Consider the following 19,671-nt stretch of genomic DNA (forward strand, 5'->3'; position numbering starts at 1 on the left):
TAACCAACAAAAAAAGAGAGTCTATATACATTGTGTGCAAAAGGCATGAGGAGGTAGGAGAATAATTACAATTTTGCAGATTAAGACTGGAGTGATAAATGATCAGATGGTCATGTACAGGTAGAGATATTGGTGTGCAAAAGAGCAGAAAAGTAAATAAATATAAACAGTATGGGGATGAGGTAGGTAAAATTGGGTGGGCTATTTACCGATAGACTATGTACAGCTGCAGCGATCAGTTAGCTGCTCAGATAGCAGATGTTTGAAGTTGGAGAGGGAGATAAAAGTCTCCAACTTCAGCGATTTTTGCAATTCGTTCCAGTCACAGGCAGCAGAGAACTGGAACGAAAGGCGGCCAAATGAGGTGTTGGCTTTAGGGATGATCAGTGAGATACACCTGCTGTAGCGCGTGCTACGGATGGGTGTTGCCATCGTGACCAGTGAACTGAGATAAGGCGGAGCTTTACCTAGCATGGACTTGTAGATGACCTGGAGCCAGTGGGTCTGGCAACGAATATGTCCGAGGGCCAGCCGACTAGAGCATACAGGTCGCAGTGGTGGGTGGTATAAGGTGCTTTAGTGACAAAACGGATGGCACTGTGATAAACTGCATCCAGTTTGCTGAGTAGAGTGTTGGAAGCTATTTTGTAGATGACGTCGCCGAAGTCGAGGATCGGTAGGATAGTCAGTTTTACTAGGGTAAGTTTGGCGGCGTGAGTGAAGGAGGCTTTGTTGCGGAATAGAAAGCCGACTCTAGATTTGATTTTCGATCGGAGATGTTTGATATGAGTCTAGAAGGAGAGTTTACAGTCTAGCCAGACACCTAGGTACTTATAGATGTCCACATATTCAAGGTCGGAACCATCCAGGGTGGTGATGCTAGTCGGGCGTGCGGGTGCAGGCAGCGAACGGTTGAAAAGCATGCATTTGGTTTTACTAGCGTTTAAGAGCAGTTGGAGGCCACGGAAGGAGTGTTGAATGGCATTGAAGCGGAGCTGTTGGCCGAGGTTGGAGTAGCCAGGCGGAAGGCATGGCCAGCCGCTGAGAAATGCTTGTTGAAGTTTTCGATAATCATGGATTTATCGGTGGTGACCGTGTTACCTAGCCTCAGTGCAGTGGGCAGCTGGGAGGAGGTGCTCTTGTTCTCCATGGACTTCACAGTGTCCCATAACTTTTTGGAGTTGGAGCTACAGGATGCAAATTTCTGCCTGAAGAAGCTGGCCTTTGCTTTCCTGACTGACTGCGTATATTGGTTCTGGACTTCCCTGAACAGTTGCATATCACGGGGACTATTCGATGCTATTGCAGTCCGCCACAGGATGTTTTTGTGCTGGTCGAGGGCAGTCAGGTCTGGAGTGAACCAAGGGCTGTATCTGTTCTTTGTTCTGCATTTTTTGAACGGAGCATGCTTATCTAAAATGGTGAGGAAGTTACTTTTAAAGAATGACCAGGCATCCTGTCTCAGGCACCGCTCCTGAATTGGGTTGAGACCTGATGACACAGAGCCCTATGCTCCTTTCAGACCCCTCTTTCAACATCACGGACATCTTCTTCTAGCCAAGGTAGCTAAAATAATGGTCAACTGGGCATTTTAATACGTGACCCTAAGCATGCTGGGATGTTAAATCACTTTAACTCAGGAACACCTGTGTGTGGAAAGCACCTGCTTTCAATATACTTTGTATCTCTCATTTAGTCAGGGTGTTGACAAAATGACTTCTTAATACACACACCTACAAACACAGACAGGTCAGATAGATGATCAGACAGATGATCAATATACTTTGTATCTCTCATTTAGTCAGGGTGTTGACAAAATGACTTCTTAACACACCTTCAAACACAGACAGGTCAGATAGATGATCAGACAGATGATCAATATACTTTGTATCTCTCATTTAGTCAGGGTGTTGACAAAATGACTTCTTAATACACCTACAAACACGGACAGGTCAGATAGATGGTGGACAGACAGGTCAGATATATGGTGGACAGACAGGTCAGATAGATGGTGGACAGACAGGTCAGATAGATGGTGGACAGACAGGTCGGATAGATGGTGGACAGACAGGTCGGATAGATGGTGGACAGACAGGTCGGATAGATGGTGGACAGACAGGTCGGATAGATGGTGGACAGACAGGTCGGATAGATGGTGGACAGACAGGTCAGCTAGATGGTGGACAGACAGGTCAGCTAGATGGTGGACAGACAGGTCAGATATATGGTGGACAGACAGGTCAGATATATGGTGGACAGACAGGTCAGATAGATGGTGGACAGACAGGTCAGATAGATGGTGGACAGACAGGTCGGATAGATGGTGGACAGACAGGTCAGATAGATGGTGGACAGACAGGTCAGATAGATGGTGGACAGACAGGTCAGATAGATGGTGGACAGACAGGTCGGATAGATGGTGGACAGACAGGTCAGCTAGATGGTGGACAGACAGGTCAGCTAGATGGTGGACAGACAGGTCAGCTAGATGGTGGACAGACAGGTCAGCTAGATGGTGGACAGACAGGTCAGCTAGATGGTGGACAGACAGGTCAGCTAGATGGTGGACAGACAGGTCAGCTAGATGGTGGACAGACAGGTCAGCTAGATGGTGGACAGACAGGTCGGATAGATGGTGGACAGACAGGTCAGACAGATGGTCAGACAGGTCAGACAGACAGGTCAGACAGATTGTGGACAGACAGGTCAGCTAGATGGTGGCTAGATGGTGGACAGACAGGTCAGACAGATGGTGGACAGACTTACCCTGAGTGAGCGGTCATAGGAGGCGCTGAACACCTTGGTCTGGTCTGGTGTAGAGATGACTGCTAGAGCGTACACTGTTCCCACATGACCTGTTAGGGTCCGGACCTGCTCCTTGGACTCTATATCCCAGACCTAGAGAACACATCAGGGATCCACATTAAAAACACTGTCCCCCACATGACCTGTTAGGGTCCGGACCTGAGACTCAATATCCCAGACCTAGAGAACACACCAGGGATCCACATTAAAAACACTGTCCCCTATTGTCCAGGACAGGAAGTTGGCCAAGTACATTTTTATAATTTTTTTAAAATCACATAAATATCACAACATCAAAAACAATTACTGCGATCAGAATTGGATCAGAGAGGCCAAAATTGGAATAATATTCTAAATCTATTTTACCATCTTACATTAAATAAAAAAATTGGCTACAGCCTCATGTCCAAACCGATGCTGATCTGGGTAATGGCTACAGCCTCATGTCCAACCAGATGCTGATCTGGGTAATGGCTACAGCCTCATGTCCAACCAGATGCTGATCTGAGATGCTGATCTGGGTAATGGCTACAGCCTCATGTCCAACCAGATGCTGATCTGGGTAATGGCTACAGCCTCATGTCCAACCCGATGCTGATCTGGGTAATGGCTACAGCCTCATGTCCAACCAGATGCTGATCTGGGTAATGGCTACAGCCTCATGTCCAACCAGATGCTGATCTGGGTAATGGCTACAGCCTCATGTCCAACCCGATGCTGATCTGGGTAATGGCTACAGCCTCATGTCCAACCCGATGCTGATCTGGGTAATGGCTACAGCCTCATGTCCAACCCGATGCTGATCTGGGTAATGGCTACAGCCTCATGTCCAACCAGATGCTGATCTGGGTAATGGCTACAGCCTCATGTCCAACCAGATGCTGATCTGGGTAATGGCTACAGCCTCATGTCCAACCAGATGCTGATCTGGGTAATGGCTACAGCCTCATGTCCAACCCGATGCTGATCTGGGTATTGGCTACAGCCTCATGTCCAACCCGATGCTGATCTGGGTAATGGCTACAGCCTCATGTCCAACCAGATGCTGATCTGGGTAATGGCTACAGCCTCATGTCCAACCCGATGCTGATCTGGGTAATGGCTACAGCCTCATGTCCAACCCGATGCTGATCTGGGTAATGGCTACAGCCTCATGTCCAACCAGATGCTGATCTGGGTAATGGCTACAGCCTCATGTCCAACCAGATGCTGATCTGGGTAATGGCTCATGTCCAACCCGATGCTGATCTGGGTAATGGCTACAGCCTCATGTCCAACCAGATGCTGATCTGGGTAATGGCTACAGCCTCATGTCCAACCAGATGCTGATATGGGTAATGGCTACAGCCTCATGTCCAACCCGATGCTGACATGGAGGACAACAGAGACGACAAAGCCAACATTCATACAGCCACTGAACCTGTTGTAACTACCCATCCTGGATCTGGGACGACCGCCCCCGAGGACGACATGAATCATGTCCCCCGAGGACGACATGAATCATGTCCCCTTGAGGACAGTCTAAATCATGTCCCCTTGAGGACAGTCTAAATCATGTCCCCTTGAGGACAGTCTAAATCATGTCCCCTTGAGGACAGTCTAAATCATGTCCCCTTGAGGACAGTCTAAATCATGTCCCCTTGAGGACAGTCTAAATCATGTCCCCTTGAGGACAGTCTAAATCATGTCCCCTTGAGGATATATGTATCTCTGTATATGTGTGTGTATATCTGTGTATATCTAGGTGTGTGTGTATATCTGTGTGTGTGTATATCTGCGTGTGTGTGTGTGTGTCTTACGTGTATAAGGTTCTCGTAGGTGTGTGTGTATATCTAGGTATCTGTGTGTGTGTATATCTGTGTGTGTGTGTAATGTGTATCTGTGTGTGTGTGTATATCTGTGTGTGTGTAATGTGTATCTGTGTGTGTGTATATCTGTGTGTGTGTGTAATGTGTATCTGTGTGTGTGTATATCTCTGTGTGTGTGTAATGTGTATCTGTGTGTGTGTATATCTGTGTGTGTGTGTATATCTCTGTGTGTGTGTGTGTAATGTGTATCTGTGTGTGTAATGTGTATCTGTGTGTGTAATGTGTATCTGTGTGTGTGTATATCTCTGTATCTGTGTGTGTAATGTGTATCTGTGTGTGTGTATATCTCTGTGTGTGTGTAATGTGTATCTGTGTGTGTGTATATCTCTGTGTGTGTGTGTGTAATGTGTATCTGTGTGTGTGTATATCTATGTGTGTGTCTCTCTTACGTGTATAAGGTTCTCGTAGGTGTGTGTGTATATCTAGGTGTGTGTGTGTGTATATCTAGGTGTGTGTGTGTGTATATCTAGGTGTGTGTGTGTGTATATCTAGGTGTGTGTGTGTGTATATCTAGGTGTGTGTGTATATCTAGGTATCTGTGTGTGTAATGTGTATCTGTGTGTGTGTATATCTATGTGTGTGTGTCTCTTACGTGTATAAGGTTCTCGTAGGTGTGTGTGTGTGTGTCTGTATGTGTGTATGTCAGTGTGTGTGTGTGTGTGTATATCTCTGTGTGTATATCTCTGTGTGTGTGTGTGTATATATCTCAGTGTGTCTGTGTGTATATCTCTGTATGTGTGTATGTCAGTGTGTGTGTGTGTGTATATCTCTGTGTGTATATCTCTGTGTGTGTGTGTGTGTATATCTCTGTGTGTATATCTCTGTGTGTGTGTGTGTGTGTGTATATCTCAGTGTGTCTGTGTGTGTATATCTGTGTGTGTGTGTGTCTTACATGTATAAGGTTCTCGTAGGTGCCACAGACGATGTGATGGTTGGTGACAGCGATGGAATAGACACTGCCCCCACTGGTCTGGAGGACATGAACACAGTCCAGGGAACGGATGTCCCAGATCTGATGACCGGGAGAGGAGAGGGGGAGAGGGAGAGGGGAGGGGGAGAGGGTTGGAGAGAGGAGAGAGGAGAGTAGGGGGAGGAGAGAGGAGAGTAGGGGGGGAGGAGAGAGGAGGGTAGGGGGAGGAGAGAGGAGGGTAGGGGGAGGAGAGAGGAGGGTAGGGGGAGGAGAGAGGAGGGTAGGGGGAGGAGAGAGGAGGGTAGGGGGAGGAGAGAGGAGGGTAGGGGGAGGAGAGAGGAGGGTAGGGGGAGGAGAGAGGATGGTAGGGGAGGAGAGAGGATGGTAGGGGGAGGAGAGAGGATGGTAGGGGGAGGAGAGAGGAGGTAGGGGGAGGAGAGAGGGGGAGGAGATAGGAGGTAGGGGGAGGAGATAGGAGAGTAGGGGGAGGAGAGAGGGGGTAGGGGGAGGAGAGAGGGGGTAGGGGGGAGGAGAGAGGATGGTAGGGGGAGGAGAGAGGATGGTGGGGGGAGGAGAGAGGATGGTAGGGGGAGGAGAGAGGATGGTAGGGGGAGGAGAGAGGAGGTAGGGGGAGGAGATAGGAGAGTAGGGGGAGGAGAGAGATAGGGGGAGGAGAGAGGGGGTAGGGGGAGGAGAGAGATAGGGGGAGGAGAGAGGAGGGGGAGGAGTTAGGAGAGTAGGGGGGAGGAGATAGGAGAGTAGGGGGGAGGAGATAGGAGGGTAGGGGGGGAGGAGATAGGAGGGTAGGGGGAGGAGATAGGAGAGTAGGGGGAGGAGAGAGATAGGGGGAGGAGAGAGGAGGGTAGGGGAGGAGAGAGATAGGGGGAGGAGAGAGGAGGGGGGAGGAGATAGGAGAGTAGGGGGAGGAGATAGGAGAGTAGGGGGAGGAGATAGGAGAGTAGGGGAGGAGATAGGGGGTAGGGGGAGGAGATAGGAGGGTAGGGGGAGGAGATAGGAGGGTAGGGGGAGGAGATAGGAGAGTAGGGGGAGGCGATAGGAGAGTAGGGGGAGATAGGAGGGTAGGGGGAGGAGATAGGAGGGTAGGGGGAGGAGATAGGAGAGTAGGGGGAGGAGATAGGAGAGTAGGGGGAGATAGGAGAGTAGGGGAGGAGATAGGAGAGTAGGGGGAGGAGATAGGAGGAGTAGGGGGAGGAGATAGGAGAGTAGGGGGAGGAGATAGGAGAGTAGGGGAGGAGATAGGAGGGTAGGGGGAGGAGATAGGAGAGTAGGGGGAGGAGATAGGAGGGTAGGGGGAGGAGATAGGAGAGTAGGGGGAGGAGATAGGACAGTTTTATTAAGTCTAGAATTATTATTCACTGAAGCCAGAGAACACAAATAAATAGACAGATTCCCTTATCAGCTGTAGAAAGACAGAAACCACAGCTGCAAGTCATCAACTTCCATCCCCATAGCAATGGTGGAATGTTCACATGCTCCACCAATCAGAGAGCTCCTCCAAAACATGCCATGTGGTAGAGAGATGGGGAAAGGAGAGAGGGACAGAGGTGTGAGAGCAAGAGAGGGATGGAGAAGAGAGGAAGAGAAGAGAGGAAGAGAGAGGAGAAGAGAGGAAGAGAAGAGAGAGGAGAAGAGAGAGGAGAAGAGAGAGGAGAAGAGAGAGGAGAAGAGAGGAGAAGAGAGTAGAGAGGGATGGAGAAGAGAGAGGAGAAGAGAGAGGAGAAGAGAGGAAGAGAAGAGAGAGAAGAGAGGAGAAGAGAGAGGAGAAGAGAGAGGAGAAGAGAGGAAGAGAAGAGAGAGGAGAAGAGAGGAAGAGAAGAGAGAGGAGAAGAGAGAGGAGAAGAGAGAGGAGAAGAGAGAGGAGAAGAGAGTAGAGAGGGATGGAGAAGAGAGAGGAGAAGAGAGAGGAGAAGAGAGAGGAGAAGAGAGAGGAGAAGAGAGAGGAGAAGAGAGAGGAGAAGAGAGGAAGAGAAGAGAGAGGAGAAGAGAGAGGAGAAGAGAGAGGAGAAGAGAGAGGAGAAGAGAGTAGAGAGGGATGGAGAAGAGAGAGAAGAGAGAGGAGAAGAGAGAGGAGAAGAGAGGAAGAGAAGAGAGAGAGAGAAGAGAGAGGAGAGAGAGAGAGGAGAAGAGAGAGGAGAAGAGAGGAGAAGAGAGAGGAGAAGAGAGAGAGGAGAAGAGAGAGGAGAAGGGAAGAGAAGAGAGAGGAGAAGAGAGAGGAGAAAGAGAGAGGAGAAGAGAGAAGAGAAGAGAAGAGGAGAAGAGAGAGGAGAAGAGAGGAGAAGAGAGAGGAGAAGAGAGGAGAAGAGAGAGGAGAAGAGAGGAAGAGAAAGAGAGGAGAAGAGAGAGGAGAAGAGAGAGAGAAGAGAGAAGAGAAGAGAGGAAGAGAAGAGAGAGAGAAGAGAGAGAGGAGAAGAGAGTAGAGAGGGATGGAGAAGAGAGAGGAGAAGAGAGAGAAGAGAAGAGAGAGGAGAAGAGAGAGGAGAAGAGAGAGGAGAAGAGAGAGAAGAGAGTAGAGAGGGATGGAGAAGAGAGAGGAGAAGAGAGTAGAGAAGAGAGTAGAGAAGAGGGATGGAGAAGAGAGGAGAAGAGAGAGGAGAAGAGAGAGGAGAAGAGAGTAGAGAGAGAGGAGAAGAGAGGAAGAGAAGAGGGATGGAGAAGAGAGGAGAGGAGAAGAGAGAGGAGAAGAGAGAGAGAGAAGAGAGAGGAGAAGAGAGAGGAGAAGAGAGAGGAGAAGAGAAGAGAGGGATGGAGAAGAGAGAGGAGAAGAGAGAGGAGAAGAGAGTAGAGAAGAGAGGAAGAGAAGAGGGATGGAGAAGAGAGGAGAGGAGAAGAGAGGAGAAGAGAGAGGAGAAGAGAGAGGAGAAGAGAGAGGAGAAGAGAGAGGAGAAGAGAGAGGAGAAGAGAGGAAGAGAAGAGGGATGGAGAAGAGAGGGAGAGAGGAGAGGAGAAGAGAGAGGAGAGGGATGGAGAAGAGAGGGAGAGAGGAGAGGAGAAGAGAGAGGAGAAGAGAGGAGAAGAGAGGAAGAGAAGAAGAGAAGAGGGAGAAAGAAAGATGTGAGAGAATGTTGCCAGTATTGTCTGGCCTCCGACAGACACACAGACAGACAGACACTCTTCACAATGTGTCCCTCATGAACACAACACCTCCATCTCCCTCTCCCCCGGTCCCCTAGTCTCTCCCCCGGTCTCTCCCCCGGTCTCTCCCCGGTCTCTCTCCCAGTCTCTCCCCGGTCTCTCTCCCAGTCTCTCCCCCGGTCTCTCTCCCAGTCTCTCCCCCGGTCTCTCCCCCGGTCTCTCTCCCAGTCTCTCCCCGGTCTCTCTCCCAGTCTCTCCCCCGGTCCTCCCCCGGTCTCTCCCCCGGTCTCTCCCCCGGTCTCTCTCCCAGTCTCTCCCCGGTCTCTCCCCGGTCTCTCTCCCAGTCTCCCCCGGTCTCTCTCCCAGTCTCCCCGGTCTCTCTCCCAGTCTCTCCCCGGTCCCCTAGTCTCTCTCCCGGTCCCCTAGTCTCTCCCCCGGTCTCCCCCGGTCTCTCTCCCAGTCTCTCCCAGTCTCTCTCCCAGTCTCTCCCCGGTCTCTCTCCCAGTCTCTCCCCCGGTCTCTCTCCCAGTCTCTCCCCCGGTCTCTCTCCCCGGTCTCCCCCGGTCTCTCTCCCAGTCTCTCCCCCGGTCTCTCTCCCAGTCTCTCTCCCAGTCTCTCCCCCGGTCTCTCTCCCAGTCTCTCCCCCGGTCTCTCTCCCAGTCTCTCCCCCGGTCTCTCTCCCAGTCTCTCCCCCGGTCTCTCCCCCGGTCTCTCTCCCAGTCCCCGGTCTCTCTCCCAGTCTCTCTCCCAGTCTCTCTCCCAGTCTCTCCCCCAGTCTCTCTCTCCCTGTCTCTCTCTCCCAGTCTCTCTCCCAGTCTCTCTCCCGGTCTCTCTCCCGGTCTCTCTCCCAGTCTCTCTCCCAGTCCCCCGGTCTCTCTCCCAGTCCCCCGGTCTCTCTCCCAGTCCCCCGGTGTCTCTCTCCCAGTCCCCCGGTGTCTCTCCCAGTCCCCCGGTCTCTCTCCCAGTCCCCCGGTCTCTCTCCCAGTCCCCCGGTCTCTCTCCCAGTCCCCCGGTCTCTCTCCCAGTCCCCCGGTGTCTCTCCCAGTCCCCCGGTCTCTCTCCCAGTCCCCCGGTCTCTCTCCCAGTCCCCGGTCTCTCTCCCAGTCCCCCGGTCCCCTAGTCTCTCTCCCGGTCCCCCTCCCAGTCCCCCCGGTCTCTCTCCCAGTCCCCGGTCTCTCTCCCAGTCCCCCGGTCTCTCTCCCAGTCCCCCGGTCTCTCCCCTCCACCCAGAACAGTGAGGCAGCAGAGGAGAACAGTCTCTCTCTCTCTCTCTCTCAACCACACATCCCCATGCTTTAACTATGATGACACACACACACATCCCCATGCTGTAACTATGATGAGACACGCACACACACACTTCCTGTCCTCCTACCTTGATGGTCTGGTATGATCCACTGTAGAGGTGGTTCTGAGAGGCCACCAGAGCACGAACCCAGTGGTTCAGTCCTGTTAACTCCTTCTTCAGCTTCAACTCTGTCCCCACTATGTCCCACACCTGGAGGGAGACAAGAGGGGAGGAGGAGGGGAGAGGGAGGGAGGGAGACAAGAAGGGAGGAGGAGGGGAGAGAAGAGAGGGAAAGGAGAGAGAAGAAGAGTAGAGAGAGAGAGAGGAGGTGAGGACAGAGAGGAGGAGAGGACAGAGAGGAGGAGAGGACAGAGAGGAGGAGAGGACAGAGAGGACAGAGAGGAGGAGAGGACAGAGAGGGGAGGACAGAGAGGACAGAGGAGGAGGAGAGGAGGAGAGGACAGAGAGGAGGAGAGGAAGAGAGCGAAAAAGGAGAGAGATTAGATAACAGACACAGATCGGTGAGAACCACACATTTAGAACAGGGCAGTATTATTACACACACACACACACACACACACACACACACACACACACACACACACACACACACAGAGAGAAAGTCATCAGGCGTTAACAGCAGATGAGGTCATTGAAACACTTCAGGGAAAGACAGAGTTGTGGAAAATCCCTTTCAATAGTGAGATCATTCCTCCCTCCGTCTGTCCCAGGTCCCTGACAAGGAGCTCTCTCCAACTCCCTCACTCTCCAACTCCCTCACTCTCCAACTCCCTCACTCTCCAACTCTCCAACTCCCTCACTCTCCAACTCTCCAACTCCCTCACTCTCCAACTCCCTCACTCTCCAACTCCCTCACTCTCCAACTCTCCAACTCTGTGATTCTGTCTGTCCTCTCGTCTCAGTAGAAAAGCCACATCAGAAGATGGTAGTGTGATGGTGGTAGTGTGGTTTGGGGTCAGCATGGTGGTGGTGGTAGTGTGATGGTTTTTGGGGTCAGTGTGATGGTTTGGTATGGTGGTAGTGTGATGGTAGTGTGATGGTTTGGGGTCAGCATGGTGGTGGTAGTGTGATGGTTTGGGGTCAGTGATGGTTTGGTGGTGGTAGTGTGATGGTTTGGGGTCCAGCATGGTGATGGTAGTGTGATGGTTTGGGGTCCAGCATGGTGGTGGTGGTGTGATGGTTTGGGGTCAGCATGGTGGTGATAGTGTGATGGTTTGGGGTCAGCATGGTAGTGGTGGTAGTGTGGTGGTAGTGTGATGGTTTGGGGTCAGCATGGTGGTGGTGGTAGTGTGATGGTTTGGGGTCAGCATGGTGGTGGTGGTGGTAGTGTGATGGTTTGGGGTCCAGCATGGTGGCGGTAGTGTGATGGTTTGGGGTCAGCATGGTGGTGGTGGTGGTAGTGTGATGGTTTGGGGTCCAGCATGGTGGTGGTGGTGTGATGGTTTGGGGTCAGCATGGTGGTGGTAGTGTGATGGTTTGGGGTCCAGCATGGTGGTGGTAGTGTGATGGTTTGGGGTCAGCATGGTGGTGGTAGTGTGATGGTTTGGGGTCAGCATGGTGGTGGTAGTGTGATGGTTTGGGGTCCAGCATGATGGTGGTGGTGTGATGGTTTGGGGTCAGCATGGTGGTGGTGGTGTGATGGTTTGGGGTCAGCATGGTGGTGGTAGTGTGATGGTTTGGGGTCAGCATGGTGGTGGTAGTGTGATGGTTTGGGGTCCAGCATGGTGGTGGTAGTGTGATGGTTTGGGTTGTGGAAAATCCCTTTCAATAGTGAGATCATTCCTCCCTCCGTCTGTCAAAGGTCCCTGACAAGGAGCTCTCTCCAACTCCCTAACTCTCCAACTCCCTCACTCTCCAACTCCCTCACTCTCCAACTCTCCAACTCCCTCACTCTCCAACTCCCTAACTCTCCAACTCCCTCACTCTCCAACTCTCCAACTCCCTCACTCTCCAACTCCCTCACTCTCCAACTCCCTCACTCTCCAACTCTCCAACTCCCTCACTCTCCAACTCCCTCACTCTCCAACTCCCTCACTCTCCAACTCTCCAACTCCCTCACTCACTCTCCAACTCTCCAACTCCCTCACTCTCCAACTCCCTCACTCTCCAACTCCCTCACTCTCCATCTCCCTCACTCTCCATCTCCAACTCCCTCACTCTCCAACTCTCCAACTCCCTCACTCTCCAACTCTCTCACTCTCCAACTCTCTCACTCTCCAACTCTCTCACTCTCCAACTCACTCACTCTCACTCTCCAACTCTCTCACTCTCCAACTCCCTCACTCTCCAACTCCCTCACTCTCCATCTCTCCCTCACTCTCCAACTCACTCTCACTCTCCAACTCTCCAACTCTCCAACTCCCTCACTCTCCAACTCCCTCACTCTCCAACTCTCCAACTCCCTCACTCTCCAACTCTCCAACTCCCTCACTCACTCTCCAACTCTCCAACTCCCTCACTCTCCAACTCCCTCACTCTCCAACTCCCTCACTCTCCATCTCCCTCACTCTCCATCTCCAACTCCCTCACTCTCCAACTCTCCAACTCCCTCACTCTCCAACTCCCTCACTCTCCAACTCTCTCACTCTCCAACTCTCTCACTCTCCAACTCCCTCACTCTCCATCTCCCTCACCTCACTCTCCAACTCCCTCACTCTCCAACTCTCCAACTCTCACTCTCCAACTCTCCAACTCCCTCACTCTCCAACTCCCTCACTCTCCAACTCTCCAACTCCCTCACTCTCCAACTCCCTCACTCTCCAACTCCCTCACTCTCCAACTCTCCAACTCCCTCTCCAACTCCCTCACTCTCCAACTCTCCAACTCCCTCACTCTCCAACTCCCTCCACTCCCTCACTCTCCAACTCCCTCTCCATCTCCCTCACTCTCCATCTCCCTCACTCTCCAACTCCCTCACTCTCCAACTCCCTCATGGTTTCTCCAACTCCCTCATGGTTTCTCCAACTCCCTCACTCTCCATCTCCCTCACTCTCCATCTCCAACTCCCTCACTCTCCAACTCTCTCACTCTCCAACTCTCTCACTCTCCAACTCTCTCACTCTCCATCTCCTCACTCTCCAACTCCAACACTCTCCAACTCCCTCACTCTCCAACTCCCTCATGGTTTCTCCAACTCCCTCACTCTCCAACTCTCCAACTCTCCAACTCTCCAACTCTCCAACTCCGTGATTCTGTCTGTCCTCTCGTCTCAGTAGAAAAGCCACATCAGAAGATGGTAGTGTGATGGTGGTAGTGTGGTTTGGGGTCAGCATGGTGGTGGTGGTAGTGTGATGGTTTGGGGTCAGCATGGTGGTGGTGGTAGTGTGATGGTTTGGGGTCAGCATGGTGGTGGTAGTGTGAGTGTGATGGTTTGGGGTCAGCATGGTGGTGGTAGTGTGATGGTTTGGGGTCCAGCATGGTGGTGTGATGGTTTGGTAGTGTGATGGTTTGGGGTCAGCATGGTGGTGGTGGTGTGATGGTTTGGGGTCAGCATGGTGGTGATGATGGTGTGATGGTTTGGGGGTCAGCATGGTAGTGGTAGTGTGATGGTTTGGGGTCAGCATGGTGGTGGTGTGATGGTTTGGGGTCAGCATGGTGGTGGTGGTAGTGTGATGGTTTGGGGTCAGCATGGTGGTGGTAGTGTGATGGTTTGGGGTCAGCATGGTGGTGGTGGTGGTGGTGTGATGGTTTGGGGTCACGACACACGATAGTGTGACACGACAGACGACGTAGCAGGACCTGTTCCTCCACAGCGACGTGGGAGACTGGTCAACAACTACAGGAAGTGGTTGGATGGGTCAACAACTACAGGAAGTGGTTGGATGGGTCAACAACTACAGGAAGTGGTTGGATGGTCAACAACTACAGGAAGTGGTTGGATGGTCAACAACTACAGGAAGTGGTTGGATGGTCAACAACTACAGGAAGTGGTTGGATGGGTCAACAACTACAGGAAGTGGTTGGATGGTCAACAACTACAGGAAGTGGTTGGATTGGTCAACAACTACAGGAAGTGGAAAGTGAAGGAAGCAGCTTCTCGGCCTCTATTTTTAAAAACGGTCTCCGGCTCTACCTTGATGGCCTTGAGGGATCCGCTGAACAGCATGCTGTGGGAGGACACCAGCGTACACACCGGGTTGTCATGGGCACGGATTGTGTTCACCTTCTGCAGGGTCTGGACGTCCCACACCTACATAACACACAGAGAGAGACAGGGGAGAGAGAGAGAGACAGCGAGAGACAGAGAGAGAGAGACAGCGAGAGACAGAGAGAGAGAGAGAGAGAGAGACAGCGAGAGACAGAGAGAGAGAGACAGCGAGACAGCGAGAGACAGAGAGAGAGACAGAGAGAGACAGAGAGAGAGACAGAGAGAGAGACAGAGAGAGAGACAGAGAGAGAGACAGAGAGAGACAGAGAGAGAGACAGAGAGAGAGACAGAGAGAGACGGGGAGAGACAGAGAGAGAGACAGAGAGAGACGGGGGAGAGACAGCGAGAGAGACAGCGAGAGACAGAGAGAGAGACAGAGAGAGAGAGAGAGAGAGACAGAGAGAGACGGGGAGAACGCACAAGAGGCAAATTGGACACAAAGCAGACACAGGGCTGATGATCTAGTAAAGTACATCATGGTTCTATCATGGTTCATCATGGTTCTACAGACAGTGTAGGTGTTGCTGCCGTGTCGTCATGTGTTGCTACCGTGCCGTGTTGTTGTCTTAGGTCTCTTTCATGTAGTGTTGTGTTGTCTCGCTGGGATGTGTGTTTTGTCCTACATTTGTGTGTTATATTTTTAAATAACATTTTTTTTCCCAGACCCCGTCCTCGCAGGAGGCCGTCATTGTAAATGAGAATTTGTTCTGAACTTGACTTTAGTTCAAATAAAAGGTTAAATAAATAAAAAAATGTAAAAAAAGGTGAGTTATAATAGTTATACACACACCGGACTGGTCCATCGGACAGTTTATTAGGTACACCGTCCCATTCACTACAATGGATCGCTCCTCCAGACAGTGAGTCACAAGGTCGTAGCTTGTTGTATGAAGCAGGCAGACAGGCATCGAGGCATTCAGTTACTGGTCCATCGGACAGTTTATTATATAAAGCAGGCAGACAGGCATCCCATTCACCATAATGGATCGCTCCTCCCTCCAGACAGTGAGTCACATGGTCGTAGCTTGTTATATAAAACAGGCAGACAGGCATCGAGGCATTCAGTTACTGGTCCATCGGACGTTGGAAGGGGGGAAAAAAACGAGCCACCTTGAGCATGGTACGATCGTCGGTGCCGGGCGCTCCAGTGTCTCAGAAACGTCTGGACTTCCTGGGACTTTCACACGTCTGAGTGTCTGAGGGTTTACAGAGAACGACAAACATCCATTTAGCAGCTGTCCTGTGGGTGGAGACTGCTCGTTGAGGAGAGAACGACAAACACCCAGTCAGCAGCTGTCCTGTGGGTGGAGACTGCTCGTTGAGGAGAGAACGACAAACACCCAATCAGCTGTCCTGTGGGTGGAGACTGCTCGTTGAGGAGAGAACGACAAACATCCATTTAGCAGCTGTCCTGTGGGTGGAGACTGCTCGTTGAGGAGAGAACGACAAATACCCAGTCAGCTGTCCTGTGGGTGGAGACTGCTCGTTGAGGAGAGAACGACAAACACCCAGTCAGCAGTCCTGTGGGTGGAGACTGCTCGTTGAGGAGAGATTGACAAACACCCAGTCCTGTGGGTGGAGACTGCTCGTTGAGGAGAGAACGACTAACACCCAGTCCTGTGGGTGGAGACTGCTCGTTGAGGAGAGAACGACAAACACCCAGTCAGCTGTCCTGTGGGTGGAGACTGCTCGTTGAGGAGAGAACGACAAACACCCAGTCCTGTGGGTGGAGACTGCTCGTTGAGGAGAGAACGACAAACACCCAGTCAGCTGTCCTGTGGGTGGAGACTGCTCGTTGAGGAGAGAACGACAAACACCCAGTCCTGTGGGTGGAGACTGCTCGTTGAGGAGAGAACGACAAACACCCAGTCCTGTGGGTGGAGACTGCTCATTGAGGAGAGAACGACAAACACCCAGTCCTGTGGGTGGAGACTGCTCGTTGAGGAGAGAACGACTAACACCCAGTCCTGTGGGTGGAGACTGCTCGTTGAGGAGAGAGGTCCAAGGAGGCAGAGACAGAATTTGGCGTTGGGGAGTCCATGGCTCCGATGCTGCCTGGTGTCACCGGTACAGGCTGATGGCAGTGGTATAATGGTGTGGGGAATGTTTTATACCCCGAAGAATTCAGGCTGTTCTGGAGGCAAAGGGGGGTCCGACTTGGTACTGAATGGGTGTACCTAATAAACTGTCAGACTGTAGGTGTGTTGTTGTGGTTTATAAGAGACAACAGTCAGACTGTAGGTGTGTTGTTGTGGTTTATAAGAGACAACAGTCAGACTGTAGGTGTGTTGTGGTTCATAAGAGACAACAGTCAGACTGTAGGTGTGTTGTTGTGGTTTATAAGAGACAACAGTCAGACTGTAGGTGTGTTGTTGTGGTTCATAAGAGACAACAGTCAGACTGTAGGTGTGTTGTTGTGGTTCATAAGAGACAACAGTCAGACTGTAGGTGTGTTGATGTGGTTTATAAGAGACAACAGTCAGGCTGTAGGTGTGTTGTTGTGGTTTATAAGAGACAACAGTCAGACTGTAGGTGTGTTGTTGATAAACAGGATAATTCATAAGAGACAACAGTCAGACTGTAGGTGTGTTGTTGTGGTTTATAAGAGACAACAGTCAGACTGTAGGTGTGTTGTTGTGGTTCATAAGAGACAACAGTCAGACTGTAGGTGTGTTGTTGATAAACAGGATAATTCATAAGAGACAACAGTCAGACTGTAGGTGTGTTGTTGTGGTTTATAAGAGACAACAGTCAGACTGTAGGTGTGTTGTTGATAAACAGGATAATTCATAAGAGACAACAGTCAGACTGTAGGTGTGTTGTTGTGGTTTATAAGAGACAACAGTCAGACTGTAGGTGTGTTGTTGTGGTTCATAAGAGACAACAGTCAGACTGTAGGTGTGTTGATGTGGTTTATAAGAGACAACAGTCAGACTGTAGGTGTGTTGTTGTGGTTCATAAGAGACAACAGTCAGACTGTAGGTGTGTTGATGTGGTTTATAAGAGACAACAGTCAGGCTGTAGGTGTGTTGTTGTGGTTTATAAGAGACAACAGTCAGACTGTAGGTGTGTTGTTGATAAACAGGATAATTCATAAGAGACAACAGTCAGACTGTAGGTGTGTTGTTGATAAACAGGATAATTCATAAGAGACAACAGTCAGAACAGACTCACTATGATGGTGCAGTCAGCTGAGCCACTATACAGTCTGTTCCTACAGGGAGGGAGAGGAGAGCGAGAGGGGAAAGAGGAGAGCGAGAGGGGAAGAGGAGAGGGGAAAGAGGAGAGCGAGAGGGGAAAGAGGAGAGCGAGAGGGGAAAAAGAGGAGAGCGAGAGGGGAAAGAGGAGAGCGAGAGGGGAAAGAGGAGAGCGAGAGAGGAAAGAGGAGAGCGAGAGAGGAAGGAGAGCGAGAGAGGAAAGGAGAGCGAGAGGGGAAAGAGGAGAGCGAGAGGGGAAAGAGGAGAGAGAGGGGAAAGAGGAGAGCGAGAGGGGAAAGAGGAGAGCGAGAGAGGAAAAGGGAGAGCGAGAGGGGAAAGAGGAGAGCGAGAGGGGAAAGAGGAGAGCGAGAGGGGAAAGAGGAGAGCGAGAGGGGAAAGAGGAGAGCGAGAGGGGAAAAGAGGAGAGGAAAGAGGAGAGGGAAAGAAAGGAGAGCGAGAGGGGAAAGAGGAGAGCGAGAGGGGAAAGAGGAGAGCGAGAGGGGAAAGAGGAGAGCGAGAGGGGAAAGAGGAGAGCGAGAGAGGAAGGAGAGGAGAGGGGAAAGAGGAGAGCGAGAGGGGAAAGAGGAGAGCGAGAGGGGAAAGAGGAGAGCGAGAGGGGAAAGAGGAGAGCGAGAGGGGAAAGAGGAGAGCGAGAGGGGAAAGAGGAGAGCGAGAGGGGAAAGAGGAGAGCGAGAGGGGAAAGAGGAGAGCGAGAGGGGAAAGAGGAGAGCGAGAGGGGAAAGAGGAGAGCGAGAGGGGAAAGAGGAGAGCGAGAGGGGAAAGAGGAGAGCGAGAGGGGAAAGAGGAGAGCGAGAGGGGAAAGAGGAGAGCGAGAGGGGAAAGAGGAGAGCGAGAGGGGAAAGAGGAGAGCGAGAGGGGAAGGAGGAGAGCGAGAGAGGAAGGAGGAGAGCGAGAGAGGAAGGAGAGCGAGAGGGGAAGGAGAGCGAGAGGGGAAGGAGAGCGAGAGGGGAAGGAGGAGAGCGAGAGGGGAAAGAGGAGAGCGAGAGGGGAAAGAGGAGAGCGAGAGGGGAAAGAGGAGAGCGAGAGGGGAAAGAGGAGAGCGAGAGGGGAAAGAGGAGAGCGAGAGGGGAAAGAGGAGAGCGAGAGGGGAAAGAGGAGAGCGAGAGGGGAAAGAGGAGAGCGAGAGGGGAAAGAGGAGAGCGAGAGGGGAAAGAGGAGAGCGAGAGGGGAAAGAGGAGAGCGAGAGGGGAAAGAGGAGAGCGAGAGGGGAAAGAGGAGAGCGAGAGGGGAAAGAGGAGAGCGAGAGGGGAAGGAGAGCGAGAGGGGAAGGAGAGCGAGAGGGGAAGGAGAGCGAGAGGGGGAAGGAGAGCGAGAGGGGAAGGAGAGCGAGAGAGGAAGGAGAGCGAGAGGGGAAGGAGAGCGAGAGAGGAAGGAGGAGAGCGAGAGAGGAAGGAGAGCGAGAGGGGAAGGAGAGCGAGAGGGGAAGGAGAGCGAGAGGGGAAGGAGGAGAGCGAGAGGGGAAAGAGGAGAGCGAGAGGGGAAAGAGGAGAGCGAGAGGGGAAAGAGGAGAGCGAGAGGGGAAAGAGGAGAGCGAGAGGGGAAAGAGGAGAGCGAGAGGGGAAAGAGGAGAGCGAGAGGGGAAAGAGGAGAGCGAGAGGGGAAAGAGGAGAGCGAGAGGGGAAAGAGGAGAGCGAGAGGGGAAAGAGGAGAGCGAGAGGGGAAAGAGGAGAGCGAGAGGGGAAAGAGGAGAGCGAGAGGGGAAAGAGGAGAGCGAGAGGGGAAGGAGAGCGAGAGGGGAAGGAGAGCGAGAGGGGAAGGAGAGCGAGAGGGGAAGGAGAGCGAGAGGGGAAGGAGAGCGAGAGAGGAAGGAGAGCGAGAGAGGAAGGAGAGCGAGAGGGGAAGGAGAGCGAGAGGGGAAGGAGAGCGAGAGAGGAAGGAGAGCGAGAGGGGAAGGAGAGCGAGAGGGGAAAAGGAGAGACAGAAGAGTGAGAGATCCACAACACAACAGCATCGTTGAAACCTGAATACATGATTATATGTCCTGCTATTAATACTGGAATTACTATATGCTAATACTACTGGAATTAACTGTGTGTCTCTGTGTGTGTGTGTCTGTGTGTGTGTCTCTGTGTGTGTGTCTCTGTGTGTGTGTCTCTGTGTGTGTGTCTCTGTGTGTGTGTCCTTACCCCTGTATACACAGTGCCAGCACGATTCCATCATGACCCTCCAGAGTCTTCTGACATTTATAGGTGGTGCAGGTATCCCACACCTGGCAGAGAGAGAGAGAGAGTCAACATGTGTCTGTGTGTGGTCTGAGAGAGAGAGAGAGAGAGAGAGAGTCAACATGTGTCGGTGTGTGGTCTGAGAGAGAGAGAGAGAGA

General features: G+C 51.9%; 1 pseudogene; it reads right to left on the reverse strand.

Annotated features, from left to right (window-relative positions):
* Positions 1-19,671, reverse strand: part of LOC121843810 — a 54,050-nt pseudogene that overhangs the window by 9,945 nt on the left and 24,434 nt on the right.

The sequence above is a fragment of the Oncorhynchus tshawytscha genome, unplaced genomic scaffold (assembly GCF_018296145.1).
Source record: "Oncorhynchus tshawytscha isolate Ot180627B unplaced genomic scaffold, Otsh_v2.0 Un_contig_8272_pilon_pilon, whole genome shotgun sequence".
NCBI classification, from domain to species: domain Eukaryota; kingdom Metazoa; phylum Chordata; class Actinopteri; order Salmoniformes; family Salmonidae; genus Oncorhynchus; species Oncorhynchus tshawytscha.